This window comes from Galeopterus variegatus, unplaced genomic scaffold, assembly GCF_000696425.1.
Source record: "Galeopterus variegatus unplaced genomic scaffold, G_variegatus-3.0.2 Scaffold438, whole genome shotgun sequence".
In the NCBI taxonomy this organism is placed as follows: Eukaryota; Metazoa; Chordata; class Mammalia; order Dermoptera; family Cynocephalidae; genus Galeopterus; species Galeopterus variegatus.
The window spans coordinates 366948-373215 of record NW_007726549.1 but is presented as its reverse complement, the minus strand read 5'-3'; the positions used below and the strand labels follow the sequence as shown (position 1 = coordinate 373215).

The 6268-nt window shown below is 40.7% G+C and overlaps 1 long non-coding RNA gene and 1 pseudogene across 1 annotated transcript in view; both read right to left on the bottom strand.

Annotated features, from left to right (window-relative positions):
* LOC103587284 overlaps positions 1-906 on the bottom strand; it is a 7292-nt gene extending 6386 nt beyond the window's left edge. The window contains exon 1 of the long non-coding RNA XR_550213.1: positions 753-906. This is a non-coding gene — a long non-coding RNA (uncharacterized LOC103587284). The remainder of the gene's footprint in view (positions 1-752) is intronic.
* A 1990-nt stretch (positions 907-2896) lies between these two features.
* LOC103587289 lies at positions 2897-3983 on the bottom strand (annotated as a pseudogene).
* Positions 3984-6268: the final 2285 nt, after the last annotated feature.

The window sequence follows — 6268 nt, the reverse complement described above, 5'->3', positions numbered from 1 at the left end:
AACCCAGGGTCCTTTTTTTTCCCTTCTTTTTTTTTTTTTTTTTCCTTTTTGTCTTTTTTACTGACTGGTAACGGGATCACAACCCTCGGTGTCGCGCCCGTACCGGGGACTGGCAACAGGATCGCAACCCTCGGTGTTGCGCCCGCACCTCGCTCAGCCAGTGAGCGGGAACCGGTCTCCACATGGGATCGGAACCCTCGGCAGGAGCGCCGCCATGCTCCCAAGCGGTGCACTCTCCAGTGCGCCACCGGGCCGGCCCTTGTATCACTTCTTAAAAGTGCATGTGACTATACAATCATTTCAAAATAAAAAAATTTTTAAATGAAAACAATATAACAAATGATTAGGTTGTAGAGATCACAAATATATATATAAAGGACATCTGTCATGTGAGTGGGAAAGTGTAGCCTGCATAAAATGTCCAACAACAGGAACAGATGTCTATAATTAATGGCAATGGCATGTAAAAACTATGTATAAGTTCGTAACCTCCAAAATCTGACCATGACGTTCTACAGATCATCCCTCAATTACAACCAAATCTACTTTCTTCTCTTCACTATTGAGCAGCAATTCAGCCTGATTCCAATTTTCTTAGTGAATTATGTGGGGTTTTTGAGCCACATTTCCACTGTGCTGTATAGAACTCTGTCATGTTTCCCACGCATATTTCATACTGGGTTACAGGACCTTAGAATATAGGAAGAAAAATATGTGAACCATGCATATGCAACCACATGCAAGAATCTTACCAGAACCGTGGTGTCTGGTGGACTCAAAGCCAAACCCCAACTGAAGATGTTCCTTGGAGTTTCTACGGAGGTCCAGTGAAGAGTCTGGTGTTTCAACTCCAGTGAGAGCAGAGGCAGTGTGTGGTACAGGTTAGGAGTCAGCGACTTTTCTGTAAAACGCTGAATAGAAAATATTTTAGGATTTATGGGCCATACAATTTCTGTCACAACTTCTTAACTCTGCCATTGTAGCACAAAAGCAGCCATTGATAACACATAAATGAATAAGTGTGGCTTTCTTCCAGTAAGATGTTATATATGGGCAGTGAAATTTGAGTTTTACGTAATTTTTACACGTTATAAAATATTATTATTCTTTAGATTTTTTCCAACTATTTAAAAAAATTTTTTTTAATTGTCTCACAGGTCATATAAAGACAGGTGGCAAACCAAATGGGCTTTCTGGTTGTAGTTTGTTGACCCTGATATAGGAAAAATAAACTGGATTTAGTGTCAGAAGCCCTGGGTTAACAGGCTTCACTTGTATAATGTGGGACATTGGGCATGTCAAATATGTTCAAATAAACTCTCAGGACATTGATTTACTAATCTATCAAAAGCATTGGATTAGATTAATCTTAAAAGCCCCTTCAACTCTAAAAACTCTATAGTGGCTTCTGTTTCCAGCCATGTAAGATGAACTTAAAAAGAAAAAAAAAAAAAGCCTCCCAATGCAAAACACATAAAAATGCTGGATAAAATAAGTATCTTTTTGGAAATTATTGCTGATCTGGCAAGAGTGTAGAAATTCCTCAGAGGCCAAAAATAATCAAAAAAGCACAAATCCAAGGAGCCCTCAAAAGGCCCTCAAGCTCATGGCTCTCCTGGGAGCCCCTGCCAATCTCCAGTACACTAGAAGTTCACGTGTAATGGGCCTCACGCAGAGGCAGAAATCAAGGTCAGTACTAGAGGGCAAGGCAAACATGAGACCTTCACATAAAGCAAGAACCCCAAAGTTCAGCACTCCATCAGCACTACTGTGAGCAGGGAAAATAACCCAAGCATCAGGAAACTAGCAATAGAAGGAAACTTCCTTACACTGATAAAGGGCATACATGAAAAACCTACAGCAAACATTGCACTTAACAACAGCACCTTAAATATTTTATCCTTAAGATCAGAAATAAGCCAAGAACGCTCATTCTCACCACCTCTATTTGACATTGTACTAGAGGTCCTACCCAGTGCAATATGCAAAAAAAGAGAAAGAGAAAGACCCATACAGGTTGGGAAGGAAGAGGTAAAACTGTCTCTCTTTTCAGATAAAATGATTACGTTAAAAAATCCTAAGAAATCTACAAAAGAAAAACTACCAGAACCAACAAGTGAATTTAGTGATTTCATAGTGTGCTGGTTATCAGTTTATTGTTGCTCATCTCCAAATTCATCTTTGTAGTCTGCTTTGTGAAAATAGATCTGGGCCTTATAAATATATATATTTTTATTTGTTTGTTTTCTCATAACAGTTGACACTGAAATTTTGTCAGTAAAGGGCTCTGGGGACCCTGCAGGAGGAAGAGCCATGCCTCCTGGTTGCAGTGTACTTGCTGGGTGGTTCCTGCAGGAGCACAGCCTCCTCGGTGCCAGGCTTGTGAAGCATGCCAGCTTCTCCAGCACCATCCTCCCCAGTGCACGGCGGCCAGCAGCTTCCTCTGGCATTCCTCCCCACCCTTCTTCTGTCACTTTTGAAGCAAAAGCCTCTAGCTTCTCCAGCACCTCAACAGTTTTATAATGAGTGCCAGTGAACAGCTTTCCTGGCACCCTAGAGGGCAGATTTCCAGCAAGCTCTGCCAGCACTGCACCTCAGCAGCTTCCCCACCACCCAGTGGCCACGGCTGTGTCCCGTCCAGCAAGATCCGGATCTCTGGCCCGGGAGGGAGAGGGTCTCTTCTTTGGGTGCTCTATCTGAAGCCTAGGAGTAGTGACATATCTTTTAGAATTTTATTTTTTACTAGCCAACTCCTCATTATTCTAATTTCTTGTTGTATGAGTCAGGGTTCTCCAGAGAGACAGGACCAACAGGATATGTCTATAAATATATGAGAGGGGGCTCATGAGAGGAATTGGCTCACATGATTATCAAGGCTGAGGAGTCCCATGATAGGCTATCTGCAAACTGGGCGCTGGGAGCTGGCTCTGTCCACATCTGAAGCTTCAGAACCAGGGCAGCCAGTGGTGCCACGGGTGTAAATCCTGGAACCCAAAAGCTGAAGAATCTCCAGTTTAGATGTCCACGGACAGGAGAGAAGAGTGTCCATAACTGCTGGGTCAAGCCCACTCATCAGCATTTCCAGGGTTTGATCTGGCTGACTGATTGTCCAGCTCTCTGGGAAATCCAGAGCATATGAGCACCAACACTCCAAATTCCTTCATTCCATACAATAGGCTGCTCCATTGTCCAGCTCTCTGGGCAATCCAGAGCATATGAGCACCAACACTCCAAATTCCTTCATTCCATACAATAGGCTGCTCCATTTGGGAAAACTGCATTAACAAATCCTATCTCTTCCTGGAAATTCCAGTGTGGGTACCCTTGGTGAGAAGGCTTCATGAAATTCTTACCAGAATAAAAGAAGCTTTGAATTGAGTCAAACCCACAGTAATTCCTAGCAAGCTTCAACAGGGAAACCCGTGCTTTCGGTGAGAGGGTGGTACCACATGTCTTCAAAATGAAACGTCTCTTGGGGACACACATGCTGCTCTCAGTGCATAAGCGTCCTGTTTGTCAGTTTTTGTCACACTTATGACTGACACCACATCCTTCAAAAGTACATCCCACTCAGATCTCGGGATAGTGCGAAGATCTCCACATCCTTGGTTTGTGTCTGGTTGCTGCCAGCAGGACCAAACCTTCAGCAGCTTCTTGGTCCCTTCGAAAACATGTTCGGCTTTCCTTACTGTGAGACCAGTGAACAACCAACAACCACAGAAAATCAACTAAATTAAATCTGTCTCCCATCGCTACTGCTGCGGATTGTTCCAGCTGTGCTACTGAATGAAGTTTAGGTTCCTTTTTTTGATATAATTTCATATTAACGTTTTTTAAAAAAGGATTAATAAAAATTTCCCAGATTTTTTGTGAGCAAAATTGAACGTGAGTCTGTTGGACATAGAGGCGGGTGCAGTTCAGTCTCCTGTGTCCATGGCTCCCGTTAGAGAGCAGAGCCAGGGCTCACTGACATCGCTGGCCATGCTGTGTAAGCCACTTCCGATCAAAACTCCAGCAAACTTTTTGTTTTTAGAAATCAACAAGCTACTTCTTAAATATATATGGACATGCAGAGGCCTAGAATAGCCAAAGCAATCTTAAAAAAATAGAACGAAGTCTTACACGACCTGAGTTCAAGACCTATGATAAAGCGATCTTATGATACAGTGATCAAGACAGGGCAATACTGGCACAAGAATTAGCAAAAAGATCAATGGAACAGAATAAGGAGCCCAGAAATAGATCCATGCTTGTATAGTCATTTGATTGTCAACAAAGGCATCAAAGTAATTCAATGGCGAAGGAAAGTCAATTCAATGAATTGTCCTGGAATACTGGAATTCATACAGAAAAAATAATAATAAACTTGGTTCCTATAGGACAATACCCAGAAATTAATTCAAGATGGATCAGAGATCTAATAAAAAGCTTAAACCACAAAGTTTTTAGGGAAAAAAAAGAGAGAATATCATCATGACTATAGGGGAGAGGCTAACGTTTCTTGGACAGGACTCTGAAAGTAATAATCATAAAAGAAAATATTGGTAAATCGACTATCAGAATTTAAAACTTTTACTCTTTAAAAGTCACAGTTAAGAAAACAAATAGGCAAGCCACAGACTGAGAGAAAACATTCACAAAACAAATATCTGACAAAGGGCTGGTATCCAGGATATATAAAATACTCCCGTAACTCAACTAAAAATAAACAACCCAACTTAAAATATGGGTAAGATTTGAACAGCTATTTCTTTATCTGCATGTGAGTACATTCACGAATGGCAACAAGCACACGAACAGTGCTTGATATCACGAGCATCAGGGAAGAGCAAGTGAAAGCCACAGTGAGATGCTGCTACGTGCTAAAATCAAAGAGCTAAAGCTTAAAAGATTGACAACACTAAATATTGGAGATGGTGTGGGGCAACGGGAACTCTTACATTGTTGGTGGGAATGTAAAATGATAAAACTTTGAAAAAATGCCTGGAAACTTCTTATATAACTAAACATACACCCATGCTGTGACTCAGCAATGAGAAATGAAAACATGTTCCTGCAAACACTCATGTAAGGACGTTCACAGCAGCTTTGTTCTTAACAGTCAAACCCTGATGTGCATTAGTAGGATGGATAAACAAACCATGGTTTATTCATATGACATAAAGCTATCCAGCATTAAAAATAAATGAACTACTGATCTACAGAATAGCATGGATGCATCTCAAAACCATTGTGCTAACGGAAAGAAACCTTGCACACAATATACGACTCCATCTGTACAAAATTCTATAAATCTTATCTATAATGGAGAAAATCAGAAGAGTTGTTACCTCTGAGAAGGTCAGTTCAAGAACAGACCAAAGAGAGCCCAAAGAAGCTTCCTCAGGTGATGGTGATGTTCTATCTCTTGATAAGGGTTTGCATTGCATAGGAGGATGCACGTGTCAAAATGTAAACCTAAGATTTGTGCATTTCCTTGTACCTAAAGTTTATAAGAAAAACTATAAATAAATATTGAACTCAAGTAAATAATATGCATGTAGATATGTGTCGGGGGAGGTGTACTGATGTCTTTCTTCACTTTGAAATGCATGGATAGGTGGAAAGATGCAAGTTAAAGCAAGTGTAGTAAACTGCTTATCATGAAACTTTGGCAGTGGGCATATGAATTTTCACTGTAAAATTATTTTAATTTTTCTGCATGCTTACAATTTTTCATAATAAGATATGGAGGGGAAAAAACGCTGAAAAACAAAAATACAAGAAAGTGTGATTTTGAGGTGGTAGAAATTTTCTTAAGACAAAAATGTGCAAAACATAGATACATTTTACTACATTAAAACAAGGAAACACTGGTCATCAAAAGACATTGTGAAGAAAGTACAGAGTGAAGATACAAAGAAAAACTCAAGGAACATATCTGTCACATATAAAATCAACAACGCTTCGTCCAGAATACAAAAGAAACCTGTACACATCAATTTGAAAAAGAACAAACAACCAATACATAAATGGAAAGAAGACATAAACAGGCATTTCAAATAGTAGATGTAATGACCAATAAACATTGGTAAGTGGGAGATGCAAATTAGAAGCAAAATTGGATACAATTCCATAACCACGTCTTGGCAGAAATTAAAAAGTCAGATCGTGGGCCAGCCCGGTGGCGCACTGCGCTAGTGCGCCACTTGGGAAGCGCGGCAGCGCTCCCGCCGAGGGTTCGGATCCCACATACAGACCGGTTCCCGCTCACTGGCTGAGCTAGGCG